The 14,043-nt window shown below is 43.9% G+C and overlaps 24 non-coding genes across 24 annotated transcripts; all 24 read right to left on the reverse strand.

The window, feature by feature from the left end:
* Window positions 1-1,392: 1,392 nt before the first annotated feature.
* On the reverse strand, window positions 1,393-1,474 carry TRNAS-UGA (transfer RNA serine (anticodon UGA)). The gene has a single exon. It is a non-coding gene; the product is annotated as a tRNA-Ser (tRNA).
* A 2,785-nt stretch (window positions 1,475-4,259) lies between these two features.
* Window positions 4,260-4,341, reverse strand: TRNAS-CGA (transfer RNA serine (anticodon CGA)). The gene has a single exon. It is a non-coding gene; the product is annotated as a tRNA-Ser (tRNA).
* Window positions 4,342-4,493: 152 nt separating this feature from the next.
* Window positions 4,494-4,575, reverse strand: TRNAS-CGA (transfer RNA serine (anticodon CGA)). Its single transcript has one exon. It is a non-coding gene; the product is annotated as a tRNA-Ser (tRNA).
* Window positions 4,576-4,727: 152 nt separating this feature from the next.
* Window positions 4,728-4,809, reverse strand: TRNAS-CGA (transfer RNA serine (anticodon CGA)). The gene has a single exon. It is a non-coding gene; the product is annotated as a tRNA-Ser (tRNA).
* A 152-nt stretch (window positions 4,810-4,961) lies between these two features.
* Window positions 4,962-5,043, reverse strand: TRNAS-CGA (transfer RNA serine (anticodon CGA)). Its single transcript has one exon. It is a non-coding gene; the product is annotated as a tRNA-Ser (tRNA).
* A 386-nt stretch (window positions 5,044-5,429) lies between these two features.
* TRNAS-CGA (transfer RNA serine (anticodon CGA)) lies at window positions 5,430-5,511 on the reverse strand. Its single transcript has one exon. It is a non-coding gene; the product is annotated as a tRNA-Ser (tRNA).
* A 152-nt stretch (window positions 5,512-5,663) lies between these two features.
* Window positions 5,664-5,745, reverse strand: TRNAS-CGA (transfer RNA serine (anticodon CGA)). The gene has a single exon. It is a non-coding gene; the product is annotated as a tRNA-Ser (tRNA).
* A 152-nt stretch (window positions 5,746-5,897) lies between these two features.
* TRNAS-CGA (transfer RNA serine (anticodon CGA)) lies at window positions 5,898-5,979 on the reverse strand. Its single transcript has one exon. It is a non-coding gene; the product is annotated as a tRNA-Ser (tRNA).
* A 152-nt stretch (window positions 5,980-6,131) lies between these two features.
* TRNAS-CGA (transfer RNA serine (anticodon CGA)) lies at window positions 6,132-6,213 on the reverse strand. Its single transcript has one exon. It is a non-coding gene; the product is annotated as a tRNA-Ser (tRNA).
* Window positions 6,214-6,365: 152 nt separating this feature from the next.
* Window positions 6,366-6,447, reverse strand: TRNAS-CGA (transfer RNA serine (anticodon CGA)). Its single transcript has one exon. It is a non-coding gene; the product is annotated as a tRNA-Ser (tRNA).
* Window positions 6,448-6,599: 152 nt separating this feature from the next.
* On the reverse strand, window positions 6,600-6,681 carry TRNAS-CGA (transfer RNA serine (anticodon CGA)). The gene has a single exon. It is a non-coding gene; the product is annotated as a tRNA-Ser (tRNA).
* Window positions 6,682-7,067: 386 nt separating this feature from the next.
* TRNAS-CGA (transfer RNA serine (anticodon CGA)) lies at window positions 7,068-7,149 on the reverse strand. The gene has a single exon. It is a non-coding gene; the product is annotated as a tRNA-Ser (tRNA).
* Window positions 7,150-7,301: 152 nt separating this feature from the next.
* On the reverse strand, window positions 7,302-7,383 carry TRNAS-CGA (transfer RNA serine (anticodon CGA)). The gene has a single exon. It is a non-coding gene; the product is annotated as a tRNA-Ser (tRNA).
* Window positions 7,384-7,535: 152 nt separating this feature from the next.
* TRNAS-CGA (transfer RNA serine (anticodon CGA)) lies at window positions 7,536-7,617 on the reverse strand. Its single transcript has one exon. It is a non-coding gene; the product is annotated as a tRNA-Ser (tRNA).
* Window positions 7,618-7,769: 152 nt separating this feature from the next.
* Window positions 7,770-7,851, reverse strand: TRNAS-CGA (transfer RNA serine (anticodon CGA)). The gene has a single exon. It is a non-coding gene; the product is annotated as a tRNA-Ser (tRNA).
* Window positions 7,852-8,003: 152 nt separating this feature from the next.
* TRNAS-CGA (transfer RNA serine (anticodon CGA)) lies at window positions 8,004-8,085 on the reverse strand. Its single transcript has one exon. It is a non-coding gene; the product is annotated as a tRNA-Ser (tRNA).
* Window positions 8,086-8,237: 152 nt separating this feature from the next.
* On the reverse strand, window positions 8,238-8,319 carry TRNAS-CGA (transfer RNA serine (anticodon CGA)). Its single transcript has one exon. It is a non-coding gene; the product is annotated as a tRNA-Ser (tRNA).
* Window positions 8,320-8,705: 386 nt separating this feature from the next.
* TRNAS-CGA (transfer RNA serine (anticodon CGA)) lies at window positions 8,706-8,787 on the reverse strand. Its single transcript has one exon. It is a non-coding gene; the product is annotated as a tRNA-Ser (tRNA).
* Window positions 8,788-8,939: 152 nt separating this feature from the next.
* TRNAS-CGA (transfer RNA serine (anticodon CGA)) lies at window positions 8,940-9,021 on the reverse strand. Its single transcript has one exon. It is a non-coding gene; the product is annotated as a tRNA-Ser (tRNA).
* A 152-nt stretch (window positions 9,022-9,173) lies between these two features.
* TRNAS-CGA (transfer RNA serine (anticodon CGA)) lies at window positions 9,174-9,255 on the reverse strand. Its single transcript has one exon. It is a non-coding gene; the product is annotated as a tRNA-Ser (tRNA).
* Window positions 9,256-9,407: 152 nt separating this feature from the next.
* Window positions 9,408-9,489, reverse strand: TRNAS-CGA (transfer RNA serine (anticodon CGA)). The gene has a single exon. It is a non-coding gene; the product is annotated as a tRNA-Ser (tRNA).
* Window positions 9,490-9,641: 152 nt separating this feature from the next.
* TRNAS-CGA (transfer RNA serine (anticodon CGA)) lies at window positions 9,642-9,723 on the reverse strand. Its single transcript has one exon. It is a non-coding gene; the product is annotated as a tRNA-Ser (tRNA).
* A 152-nt stretch (window positions 9,724-9,875) lies between these two features.
* Window positions 9,876-9,957, reverse strand: TRNAS-CGA (transfer RNA serine (anticodon CGA)). The gene has a single exon. It is a non-coding gene; the product is annotated as a tRNA-Ser (tRNA).
* A 152-nt stretch (window positions 9,958-10,109) lies between these two features.
* Window positions 10,110-10,191, reverse strand: TRNAS-CGA (transfer RNA serine (anticodon CGA)). Its single transcript has one exon. It is a non-coding gene; the product is annotated as a tRNA-Ser (tRNA).
* Window positions 10,192-14,043: the final 3,852 nt, after the last annotated feature.

Below are 14,043 nucleotides of genomic sequence, written 5' to 3' on the forward strand. Positions count from 1 at the left end.
AGCGTCACTGGAGGCGACGTTTCCACAAGCCGACTTGTCATCTACAAGGCTACAGCCTTCTTCAAGAAAGTCGTAGCCTTGAATAAGCAGCAGTCGCAGCCTTCCAAGTTCATTTCGTCGTCGCATTCACTTCGTATCCCAGTCGTATTAGATGCGTCTTCTTTTTTTTCTTCTTTTTTTTCTTTCTCGGGCTTCACATGAGGTGAGCAGCAGATTTCAAGGTCAAGCGAGACCACCTTGTTGATGGTTTTCCTAGACGTCCACTGTATTCATCATTATAGGAACTTCGACGTGGCTTCTTTGTCGTGATTTTGACACCGTTGTGAAGATACAAGTTTTACTGAGGCCGTTAAGGTCATTACTCAATGTAAAGACGACAAATTAGCCCCCCGCCCCACCCCTCTCTGGTGTGCATGCTTAAAATTAATGCATAAGACTGTTAGCATAGTTAATTAATTTAACGTTATAAGCTCAAATGAAGCGAAAGATTGAACAAACAAGCGGGATCTGGCACACCACGTATAGCCTTCATGTTTTAACCGTATTCTAAGCCTATACCGGAATGAAACAGGAGTTTTTCAACAAATGAGTACTCAGTTGGGTGATGTTGAAATTTTATAAGATTTGTGAGGCATTAGAAAAAAAAAAGCATTCGCATTTACGAATAACGGTTGTGCGATACGAAGGTTGAATGGAATAGAAAGTCTATTTGCAATCGGTATTCTCAACCTCCAAATACGAGTGCACCCCTTCTAATTTGGTGTCATTACCTCTCCCTTGGAAAGTTGCCCCTCCCTCCTGAATAGAGCAATGAGAAATCGCTAGGGTTTTACGTCCCAAAACTACGATGAAATTATGAGGAACGCCGTAAAGTGGAGGGCTCCGAAAATTTAAACCATCTGTTGTTCTGTAATGTCTACCTTAATTCAAGTACACGGGCTTCAAGCTTCTCGCATCCATTGAAATGGGGCAGCCCCAGCCGGGATTCGATCCCGCAACCTGCGAGCGATTGATTGATTGATTTGTGGGGTTTAACGTCTCAAAACCACGATATGATTATGAGAGACGCCGTAGTGGAGGGCTCCGGAAATTTCGACCACCTGGTGTTCTTTAACGTGCACCGAAATCTGAGCACACGGGCCTACAACATTTCCGCCTCCATCGGAAATGCAGCCGCCGCAGCCGGGATCCTGCGAGCGAGCCGGCGGGTACCGAAGAAAGAACAATGCTAAGACAGGGTTCACATGGAGCTTTAAAGATAGTTCTGTAAGTGGCAAGTCGAATCACCAAAAAGAGGAAGAAGTGATTTTGTTGGAGCGCACAACCACTTTGAGGTTACCGCATCGAGTGGTCCAATAAAAGATCTTAAACGAACATTTAAAAAAAGCTAAACGCAGTCGGCAGGATTCGAACCTGCGCGGGAAGATCCCAATGGATTTCAAGTCCATCGCCTTAACCACTCGGCCACGACTGCACGCCAGGGAATGCTTTCAAGGCAATAAGCGTTGCCTCACTTGCTTCGCCAAGCACAATGAATACAATAGGTGTTACGTCAAGTGGGACGCAATAATGTAGTGCTCGAGTTTTCATTGTCTGTATCTGTAATACAACATGACAGATGTGGTATTGTTTTTTTTTTTTTTACGCGAGACACGCGACTGTGGTCAATGACGTGTTTTATAGTGCACTGCTGAGGTTCTCGCGTTTTTTTTTTCTGTTTTTTATTCATGTTCGAAAGGCCTGTACTATACCTATACTCCGTTTCAGAGGTTTCCTTCAGCACTGTGTAGGCTACAGGTCCCTCAGCCAATAAAAAGGGCGCTCAGCCCTTCCACATGTATTGATTCGTGCCGTGTCGTCTGTCCACCGTATTCACGGCTAGTTAGTATGGCTATTTTATTAAATTAAAAATGCAGTAAAACTATTAAACAAGCAACTACACCGGGAACTTCAATAATCGTGAATTTGTTGCTCTGCTAGAATCTCATGCCGGTGAATAACCTCACTTTGTGGCTGTTTCTCTCCGACGCTGTTCGTGGCTCTCGTATGTCTGTTTCTCCGTCTACGCGTGCCTTCACGTCTCACACTTCCACGGTCCTTTTCTCTCTTTTTTGTTTCCGCCGGCTTTCTTACAACCCGTAGCTTTGGCAGCGCTGAACCAAAGTAGTGAAACAGAGTACAGATGTAACACATGAGTGTAGCCAGGTCAGGGAGGAGGGGGGTTCCAACCCCTCCCGAAATTTTTCAAATTGGCTTGCGTATTATCGCGCACACATTGCAAGCACGCACGAACACACAAAGTTTGGTTGAACCACCGCCGAAAAAGTTTTATGCTACGCTACTGCATCAGCAAACAAGAAAACTGATATTTTATGTCAGTACGAACTATCAAATAAAATCATGTGATGTCACTACTGGCGTCATCATGTCATGTGATGTCACCAAAGTTTGCGACGTCATAACACGACATCGTCGTCTGCTCAAACGTTGGCCAAAATATGGAGGCGCTAGAAAGTCAATATGGGTGCAGAAAACTCTCGAAGGTGAGAGGGGGGAGGGGGAGAGACAATGCAAGTGACTGGCAATCGGTGAGTAATTTCAGAAAATGCATAAAAGACCGTGTCACTTTTAAAGCTATATACTTAAACAGGGCCTTTTTTAAATGGTTATGATTAGCCTTCCGAGTGCGCCTTAACAACCTCCGTTGCGTTGTATTTTTTTTCTTTTCTTTTTAGTTTAAAGTATAGTGAAGTAGTTAACTACTGTCTGAAGCAAGATTTTGAACTTGTAAGCTCCTCCTAGTCATATGTAAAGCAAAAGGTCGCATTATGTATTAAACAAATAAAACAAAATAACTCAGAAAAGCTGCAGCATTGCAGTTCCAGGACATAAAGGTTTTAATTGCTATCATTTACTCACATTTTCCATTCTGCCTGATTTACCACGTGAGGCGCGTGGACGAAATAAAGTTACATAGCACTACCGTGGAGGACTGTTTGGGCTGCGTTCTGTTCTGATACTTGGTATGGTATTGTGTACAATAAGTGCAGACAGACAGAAAGACATATTTATTTACAGAAAAGCAGGGAGGTCGGCCCGAGCGATAGCATTGTATATCCTGCTACTCTACACCGGGTGAGAAAAAATGGGTTGAAAAAGCGTAATGGATGACGATGGTGACGTAGAGAGGTGAGTATATACAATCCTTTCTAGCTGAGAAAAATGTTATAGCCGCGAACATAGTTCAGTTGCTTTTTAAAATCCTGTAACCGCTCTTATGACCACAGTTGTGAGAAATACATGCTAATAGTACACATGCCTGATCATATAGCCTTACGAAGGTAAAGTCATTCACTTAAAAAAAGTTATTGATGGTCTAGGAGAACGAATACGTGTAAATTAGTGACAGAAGTGAACATAGGCTTCGGCAGGATTTTCCCTTGCGGGGTGCAAAGCCGGGTAAAGTCCTAATGGGGGGGGGGGGGGGGGGGGCAGTGCACCTTCTTGGCGACGCTCATGGAAGCGAATGTTTAGCCCTCGTAAAAGCCAAGAACTATAACTGTTCTGGAATGCGACCTCATAACAAACGATGACGATAGTTAGAGCGCGAGAACAGAACGACGACAAAAAGACAATAATTCGTTCCGTTCTCGCGCTCTAACTATCGCCATCGTTGGTTATGAAGTCACATTTCAGAACAGTTATAGTTCTTAGCTTTTACGAGGGCTAAAAATTCGCTTTCATGAGCGTCGCCAGGGGGGTGCACTGCCCCCCCCCCCCCCCTCACTATGATTTTACCCGGCTTTGCACCACGCAAGGGAAAATCCTGACGAAGCCCATGTTCACTTCTGTCATTAATTTCTACATATTCGTTCTCCTAAATCATCAAAAACTTTTTTAAGTGGATGACTTTACCTTCGTAAGGCTATATGTTCAGGCATGCGCATTATAAACATGTACTTCTCACAACTGTGGTCATAAGAGCAGCTATAGCGTTTTAAAAACCAACTGAACTATGTGCACGGCTATAAAATTTTTCTCAGCTGGAAGGGATTGTATATACTCACCTCTCTCGTACAATAACGATCGTCATGTCATACCAACTAGTCCAAACTGCCACACTTCTATGTTCATAACCAAGACGGAAAATCCTGAAGCGCGGGCGCACACATTTGGGACCCTTATGACTACAGTTGCGATTTCGACAACTGGTGATTCTTGATATTTCGCAAAGAAGGAAAAATTAAAAAAAAAGTCTACGCAGCCGACAGCATTCGAACCTGTGCGGGGAAACCCCAATGGATTTCGAATCCATCGCCTTAACCACTCGGCCATGACTGCCCGTTGGAAGGAATCCTGCCTAACCAAAACTAATTTGGTAACCATTGAACACTGTTTTGCCATGATGTAATTCACAGCAGATTAAGTTGCAATTTCAACAATTGGTGATTCTGGATGTTTCGCAAAGAAGGAAAAATTAAAAAGAAAGGTTACGCAGCCGACAGGATTCGAACCTGTGCGGGGAAACCCCAATGGATTTCGAGTCCATCGCCTTAACCACTCGGCCACGACTGCCCGTTGGAAGGAATCTTGCCTAACCAAAACTAATTTGGTAACCAATGAACACTGTTTTGCCATGATCTAATTCAGAGCAGATTAAGTTTCCATTTCAACAATTGGTGATTCTGGATGTTTCACAGAGAAGGAAAAATTAAAAAGAAAGGTTACGCAGCCGACAGGATTCGAACCTGAGCGGGGAAACCCCAATGGATTTCGAGTCCATCGCCTTAACCACTCGGCCACGACTGCCCGTTGAAAGGAATCCTGCCTAACCAAAACTAATTTGGTAACCATTGAACACTGTTTTGCCATGATGTAATTCACAGCAGATTAAGTTGCAATTTCAACAATTGGTGATTCTGGATGTTTCGCAAAGAAGGAAAAATTAAAAAGAAAGGTTACGCAGCCGACAGGATTCGGACCTGTGCGGGGAAACCCCAATGGATTTCGAGTCCATCGCCTTAACCACTCGGCCACGACTGCCCGTTGGAAGGAATCCTGCCTAACCAAAACTAATTTGGTAACCATTGAACACTGTTTTGCCATGATGTAATTCACAGCAGATTAATTTGCAATTTCAACAAATGGTGATTCTGGATGTTTCGCAAAGAAGGAAAAATTAAAAAGAAAGGTTACGCAGCCGACAGGATTCGAACCTGTGCGGGGAAACCCCAATGGATTTAGAGTCCATCGCCTTAACCACTCGGCCACGACTGCCCGTTGGAAGGAATCCTGCCTAACCAAAACTAATTTGGTAACCATTGAACACTGTTTTGCCATGATGTAATTCACAGCAGATTAAGTTGCAATTTCAACAATTGGTGATTCTGGATGTTTCGCAAAGAAGGAAAAATTAAAAAGAAAGGTTACGCAGCCGACAGGATTCGAACCTGTGCGGGGAAACCCCAATGGATTTCGAGTCCATCGCCTTAACCACTCGGCCACGACTGCCCGTTGCAAGGAATCCTGCCTAACCAAAACTAATTTGGTAACCATTGAACACTGTTTTGCCATGATGTAATTCACAGCAGATTATGTTGCAATTTCAACAATTGGTGATTCTGGATGTTTCGCAAAGAAGGAAAAATTAAAAAGAAAGGTTACGCAGCCGACAGGATTCGAACCTGTGCGGGGAAACCCCAATGGATTTCGAGTCCATCGCCTTAACCACTCGGCCACGACTGCCCGTTGCAAGGAATCCTGCCTAACCAAAACTAATTTGGTAACCATTGAACACTGTTTTGCCATGATGTAATTCACAGCAGATTATGTTGCAATTTCAACAATTGGTGATTCTGGATGTTTCGCAAAGAAGCAAAAATTAAAAAGAAAGGTTACGCAGCCGACAGGATTCGAACCTGTGCGGGGAAACCCCAATGGATTTCGAGTCCATCGCCTTAACCACTCGGCCACGACTGCCGGTTGCAAGGAATCCTGCCTAACCAAAACTAATTTGGTAACCATTGAACACTGTTTCGCCATGATGTAATTCACAGCAGATTAAGTTGCAATTTCAACAATTGGTGATTCTGGATGTTTCGCAAAGAAGGAAAAATTAAAAAGAAAGGTTACGCAGCCGACAGGATTCGAACCTGTGCGGGGAAACCCCAATGGATTTCGAGTCCATCGCCTTAACCACTCGGCCACGACTGCCCGTTGGAAGGAATCTTGCCTAACCAAAACTAATTTGGTAACCAATGAACACTGTTTTGCCATGATCTAATTCAGAGCAGATTAAGTTTCCATTTCAACAATTGGTGATTCTGGATGTTTCACAGAGAAGGAAAAATTAAAAAGAAAGGTTACGCAGCCGACAGGATTCGAACCTGAGCGGGGAAACCCCAATGGATTTCGAGTCCATCGCCTTAACCACTCGGCCACGACTGCCCGTTGAAAGGAATCCTGCCTAACCAAAACTAATTTGGTAACCATTGAACACTGTTTTGCCATGATGTAATTCACAGCAGATTAAGTTGCAATTTCAACAATTGGTGATTCTGGATGTTTCGCAAAGAAGGAAAAATTAAAAAGAAAGGTTACGCAGCCGACAGGATTCGGACCTGTGCGGGGAAACCCCAATGGATTTCGAGTCCATCGCCTTAACCACTCGGCCACGACTGCCCGTTGGAAGGAATCCTGCCTAACCAAAACTAATTTGGTAACCATTGAACACTGTTTTGCCATGATGTAATTCACAGCAGATTAATTTGCAATTTCAACAAATGGTGATTCTGGATGTTTCGCAAAGAAGGAAAAATTAAAAAGAAAGGTTACGCAGCCGACAGGATTCGAACCTGTGCGGGGAAACCCCAATGGATTTAGAGTCCATCGCCTTAACCACTCGGCCACGACTGCCCGTTGGAAGGAATCCTGCCTAACCAAAACTAATTTGGTAACCATTGAACACTGTTTTGCCATGATGTAATTCACAGCAGATTAAGTTGCAATTTCAACAATTGGTGATTCTGGATGTTTCGCAAAGAAGGAAAAATTAAAAAGAAAGGTTACGCAGCCGACAGGATTCGAACCTGTGCGGGGAAACCCCAATGGATTTCGAGTCCATCGCCTTAACCACTCGGCCACGACTGCCCGTTGCAAGGAATCCTGCCTAACCAAAACTAATTTGGTAACCATTGAACACTGTTTTGCCATGATGTAATTCACAGCAGATTATGTTGCAATTTCAACAATTGGTGATTCTGGATGTTTCGCAAAGAAGGAAAAATTAAAAAGAAAGGTTACGCAGCCGACAGGATTCGAACCTGTGCGGGGAAACCCCAATGGATTTCGAGTCCATCGCCTTAACCACTCGGCCACGACTGCCCGTTGCAAGGAATCCTGCCTAACCAAAACTAATTTGGTAACCATTGAACACTGTTTTGCCATGATGTAATTCACAGCAGATTATGTTGCAATTTCAACAATTGGTGATTCTGGATGTTTCGCAAAGAAGCAAAAATTAAAAAGAAAGGTTACGCAGCCGACAGGATTCGAACCTGTGCGGGGAAACCCCAATGGATTTCGAGTCCATCGCCTTAACCACTCGGCCACGACTGCCGGTTGCAAGGAATCCTGCCTAACCAAAACTAATTTGGTAACCATTGAACACTGTTTCGCCATGATGTAATTCACAGCAGATTATGTTGCAATTTCAACAATTGGTGATTCTGGATGTTTCGCAAAGAAGGAAAAATTAAAAAGAAAGGTTACGCAGCCGACAGGATTCGAACCTGTGCGGGGAAACCCCAATGAATTTCGAGTCCATCGCCTTAACCACTCGGCCACGACTGCCCGTTGCAAGGAATCCTGCCTAACCAAAACTAATTTGGTAACCATTGAACACTGTTTCGCCATGATGTAATTCACAGCAGATTAAGTTGCAATTTCAACAATTGGTGATTCTGGATGTTTCGCAAAGAAGGAAAAATTAAAAAGAAAGGTTACGCAGCCGACAGGATTCGAACCTGTGCGGGGAAACCCCAATGGAATTCGAGTCCATCGCCTTAACCACTCGGCCACGACTGCCCGTTGGAAGGAATCGTGCCTAACCAAAACTAATTTGGTAACCATTGAACACTATTTCGCCATGATGTAATTCACAGCAGATTAAGTTGCAATTTCAACAATTGGTGATTCTGGATGTTTCGCAAAGAAGGAAAAATTAAAAAGAAAGGTTACGCAGCCGACAGGATTCGAACCTGTGCGGGGAAACCCCAATGGATTTCGAGTCCATCGCCTTAACCACTCGGCCACGACTGCCCGCTGGAAGGAATCCTGTCTAACCAAAACTAATTTGGTAACCATTGAACACTGTTTTGCCATGATGTAATTCACAGCAGATTAATTTGCAATTTCAACAAATGGTGATTCTGGATGTTTCGCAAAGAAGGAAAAATTAAAAAGAAAGGTTACGCAGCCGACAGGATTCGAACCTGTGCGGGGAAACCCCAATGGATTTAGAGTCCATCGCCTTAACCACTCGGCCACGACTGCCCGTTGGAAGGAATCCTGCCTAACCAAAACTAATTTGGTAACCATTGAACACTGTTTTGCCATGATGTAATTCACAGCAGATTAAGTTGCAATTTCAACAATTGGTGATTCTGGATGTTTCGCAAAGAAGGAAAAATTAAAAAGAAAGGTTACGCAGCCGACAGGATTCGAACCTGTGCGGGGAAACCCCAATGGATTTCGAGTCCATCGCCTTAACCACTCGGCCACGACTGCCCGTTGCAAGGAATCCTGCCTAACCAAAACTAATTTGGTAACCATTGAACACTGTTTTGCCATGATGTAATTCACAGCAGATTATGTTGCAATTTCAACAATTGGTGATTCTGGATGTTTCGCAAAGAAGGAAAAATTAAAAAGAAAGGTTACGCAGCCGACAGGATTCGAACCTGTGCGGGGAAACCCCAATGGATTTCGAGTCCATCGCCTTAACCACTCGGCCACGACTGCCCGTTGCAAGGAATCCTGCCTAACCAAAACTAATTTGGTAACCATTGAACACTGTTTTGCCATGATGTAATTCACAGCAGATTATGTTGCAATTTCAACAATTGGTGATTCTGGATGTTTCGCAAAGAAGCAAAAATTAAAAAGAAAGGTTACGCAGCCGACAGGATTCGAACCTGTGCGGGGAAACCCCAATGGATTTCGAGTCCATCGCCTTAACCACTCGGCCACGACTGCCGGTTGCAAGGAATCCTGCCTAACCAAAACTAATTTGGTAACCATTGAACACTGTTTCGCCATGATGTAATTCACAGCAGATTATGTTGCAATTTCAACAATTGGTGATTCTGGATGTTTCGCAAAGAAGGAAAAATTAAAAAGAAAGGTTACGCAGCCGACAGGATTCGAACCTGTGCGGGGAAACCCCAATGAATTTCGAGTCCATCGCCTTAACCACTCGGCCACGACTGCCCGTTGCAAGGAATCCTGCCTAACCAAAACTAATTTGGTAACCATTGAACACTGTTTCGCCATGATGTAATTCACAGCAGATTAAGTTGCAATTTCAACAATTGGTGATTCTGGATGTTTCGCAAAGAAGGAAAAATTAAAAAGAAAGGTTACGCAGCCGACAGGATTCGAACCTGTGCGGGGAAACCCCAATGGATTTCGAGTCCATCGCCTTAACCACTCGGCCACGACTGCCCGTTGGAAGGAATCGTGCCTAACCAAAACTAATTTGGTAACCATTGAACACTATTTCGCCATGATGTAATTCACAGCAGATTAAGTTGCAATTTCAACAATTGGTGATTCTGGATGTTTCGCAAAGAAGGAAAAATTAAAAAGAAAGGTTACGCAGCCGACAGGATTCGAACCTGTGCGGGGAAACCCCAATGGATTTCGAGTCCATCGCCTTAACCACTCGGCCACGACTGCCCGCTGGAAGGAATCCTGTCTAACCAAAACTAATTTGGTAACCATTGAACACTGTTTTGCCATGATGCAATTCACAGCAGATTAAGTTGCAATTTCAACAATTGGTGATTCTGGATGTTTCGCAAAGAAGGAAAAATTAAAGAGAAAGGTTACGCAGCCGACAGGATTCGAACCTGTGCGGGGAAACCCCAATGGATTTCGAGTCCATCGCCTTAACCACTCGGCCACGACTGCCCTTTTTTTCTTTATTTCCGGTAAACTTCACAAACGGGTTACTAAGATATATTACAATTCACTACATACAATACAAAAAAAAAACTTAAAACATAACTATAACACATCGCATCCTAGAATTCCTTCATGGTCAGTAGGGCTTCTACCCTTTCTACCCACAAAGGTACACATTCGTCTGTTCTTACTACCTCAAGTAATCTTGAGATGCTTTCCTTAAAATACTCTCTTGCTGGTCTTCTGTCTGGGTCACAATGAAATCCAGCCATTCTAGAGCGCCATATACTGTGCAAGGCAGTCATCATGATAAAATCGAAAGGTAATCCATCCTCGTTCTCTATTGCCAAGTACCTGATACCATGAGGATCTAATGGAAACTCTTTTTTGATTGTCCTTTGTAATACGTCCCAAAAATAAACTCCTTCCCAACAGTGCAGGAAAACATGGTCAATAGTTTCCGGTTTCTTACAGATTAGACAGTGAGATCCCCAAGGCATATAAAACCCACGCTTCTCTAGGAAGGTTCTTACAGGAAGTGTTCCGGTGTGTAATTTGAAAAAAAAAAAAAAAAAACGTTTTCGCACTTGGAGCTGCTGGCATTTTTTTTACTCGTTTAAGTACGTTCTGACCCTTGCGTGCTGTATATAGCACTCTGTACAGTGGGACGGGGAGCATCGTGTCACATAAGTCTTTGTACAGTTTCTTCTTTCCAACAGACCACAGGTAGTCAGTTGAAAAGCGAACACACAAAAACCGCACGCTGGCCACTACTTTCATGTATCCTTGCACAGCCCCTGGGGTAACATGGGTGCTCACAACAAACTCGGGCAACAGTCTACTTAGTCTTGTTTGACACACTGTTAGTAGGAAAGGATCTCTTGTCTCACGAAAAAAGAAAAACCTATTTACTAACTGCTTGATAAACAGATGTCCTAGCCCAAGGCCTCCACACTTCACCCGTCTAAACAAATTCGTGCGACTGCACCTTTCCCAGTTAGACCCCCACACAAATATTGCAAACACCCGATGTAATTTTTGCACATTGACCCGGGAACAGTACAGCACTTGCATCACATACCACAGCTTAGACACAAAAACCAGTTGCATGCAGTAGCCCTAGCAAACATGGACAGATAAGTTACATTCCACCTATTCGCTTTTTCTTTAATTTCTTTCGTTTGCTGTGTCCAATATTCGTCAGTACTTTTGTATGACTCGAGCGGTACTCCAAGATATTTAACTGGCGTTCTTGTCCATTTAATGGCTGCGAAAAATTCTGGTGTTGAAGGCCAATATTCATGCCAGAAGCCGAGGCATTTACCCCAGTTTATGTGGCTTCCTGTAACTTCGGCGAAATATTTAGAAACTCTGATTGATTCTTCGATACCGACATAGGTAGTGCTACAAATCGCAACATCAGCGTATGCGAGTAGTTTGACCTCTGAAGATTGTACTCTAAACCCATTAATGATGTCATTCTGCAATATCGACTGACATAAAGTTTCAATATAGATGCAAAACAAAAGTGGACTAACAGGGCAACCTTGACGCACTGAGCGCTCGATTCTTATGGAGGGGCCCAATGTCTTGTTGATAATTAGTCTCGTACTACCGTTCCGATATGCCATGGCTACTCCGTCAATAATTATCTTACCAACATTAATGTGCTTCAATACTGCAAACAAAAGAGCGTGGGAAACGCAATCAAACGCTTTCTCTAGATCCAGCTGGAGTATGGCCACACGAGCATGACAGGTGCCAACACATTCGAGCACGGATCGCATTTTATGAACGTTTGTTACTATGGACCGACCTTTTATTCCACACGTTTGGTGTGGACCGACGATATCTTTTATTACTGACTGAAGTCTGGCCGCCAAAATTTTCATTAATATTTTGTAGTCTACGTTTGTCAGTGCGATTGGCCTGTACGCTGTGACGTGCCTGAGCTTTTCAACCTCGTCTGTTTTCGGAATCAGAACGGTACGCGATTCACCAAAGGATGGTGGTAATTTCTTTTCCTCATATGCCTCATTAAAAACGCCCGCAAGTATTGAAGACAATTCGCTTTTAAAACATTTGTACCACTTGGCACAAAGACCATCTGGTCCTGGAGATTTCCCAGGATTTAACTTATCAATCGCCCGTTCAACTTCAGATGCAGATATAGATAATTCCAAAGCGTTTTTCACTTCCTCACTCACTTGCGGCATGAGTCCTAAATATTCGTCTTTAAATCTTTCTAGGTTTGCCTGTCTACACGCAAAAAGGTTTTCAAAATGACTTGAAAATACGGATAAAATGCTGTCCGTATCAGTTACTTCGTGACCATCCTTCTCTATTTTCTCAATATGATTCCGTCGAGCGTTCGTTTTCTCCACCCCTAACGCTCTTTTGGTTGGCGTCTCTCCAGCCGCTAATGCCTCAGCCCTAGCACCGACGAGAGCACCACGGTAGCGTTCCTCGTCATGCTGTGCAAGTTTCTGCTTAATATTGCGTATGTCAATTTTATACTCTCCCGGTTGTCTGCACTCCAAGTCTACTAGTCTTTCCAAAGTCTTTCGGAGTTCTTTTTCTTTCTTTTTCCTTTCATAACTCAATGCGCAAGAACGATCAATAGCTTTTATTTTTATTTGCTGCTTGAACTCTTCCCATTGTTCTGCAAGTTTAGTTCCATCATCCATTTTTATTTCATTGATGCAGTTCATAACCTGATCTAAGAAATATTCGTCAGTGATCAAAGTGGAATTCATCTTCCACAGCTCCCATGAGAAAGTTCCACCTTGTGTTTTCTCTCCCATATCACATTTAACTAAACAATGATCGCTAAAGTGTATTGGGTAAACAGCATATGTCTTGCAGTGGGCTATTAATTCTAGCAACACGTAAATGCGATCAAGGCGCGCATGGCTATTCCCCTGAAAATGGGTGAAACGCACCTCCCGCGTTCCCTCCATACAGCTGCCCACGTCTTCTAACTCGAATTGAGTAAGTACGTCCGCTAGCGTCCTACAACTTTTATCGTAATTGGCGCGTCCATTTGCTCGATCTCGCCCATTGAGGACGCAGTTAAAATCACCCAGTAATACATATTTCCTTTCCAAAGTGAAGTGCTGCTTTAGGCTTGAAAAAAAATTTGATCGCTCCTCGCAACTGGTTGGTGCATAAATACACACTATACGCCACTGACATTCATTGAATACAAAATCACAGGTAACCAATCTACCAGACGGGCAAGAGAAGGTATCTTGCACTACCAGACCCGGTAACTTCTTAATGAACAAAACACAGCCAGCAGAAGTGCCTATTGCTTGAGTTACAATTGCGTGGTAACGCGCCGTAAACCTCAGCACCATGCCCCGGGTCTCCTCCTCACCGTCTACTTTTGTTTCTTGTACAGCAAGTACATCCAGATCATGATCCACAAGTAGCCTGTAGACTTGGCTCTGTTTCCGCTTGGCGGCGAGACCTCGAACATTTAACGTTGCCACTCTAAGTTTCGGTGCAACAGCCATGTCTACACAGTGAAGAAGTTAGCCCGGGGCATGGTGCTTACCTTCAGCGTCTAGCATAGAGCTAGACATCTTCGAAGCCCCCAGGTGGACCCGTGCCACTGGAGGACAAAGGTGGCCAGTGATTGTCCGATATCGGGTTGGGACGCAGCCTTGTGCTGCTGCGTCTGAACGAAGTCGCCTTCGCAGGTGGCCCCTCTTCTTGCTTTTCGCTGGACGCCTCACGCCGTCCTGCAGACTGCTCGCGGGGTCTTTTGCTTGGCGCCCCACCACTGATACTCTCGCACGACACTGGAAGTTCGGTTAATTCCACCGGCTCAGGCTCCTTCGATGAGGTGCTTGT

The sequence above is a fragment of the Rhipicephalus microplus genome, chromosome 9 (assembly GCF_043290135.1).
Source record: "Rhipicephalus microplus isolate Deutch F79 chromosome 9, USDA_Rmic, whole genome shotgun sequence".
Classification (NCBI taxonomy): domain Eukaryota; kingdom Metazoa; phylum Arthropoda; class Arachnida; order Ixodida; family Ixodidae; genus Rhipicephalus; species Rhipicephalus microplus.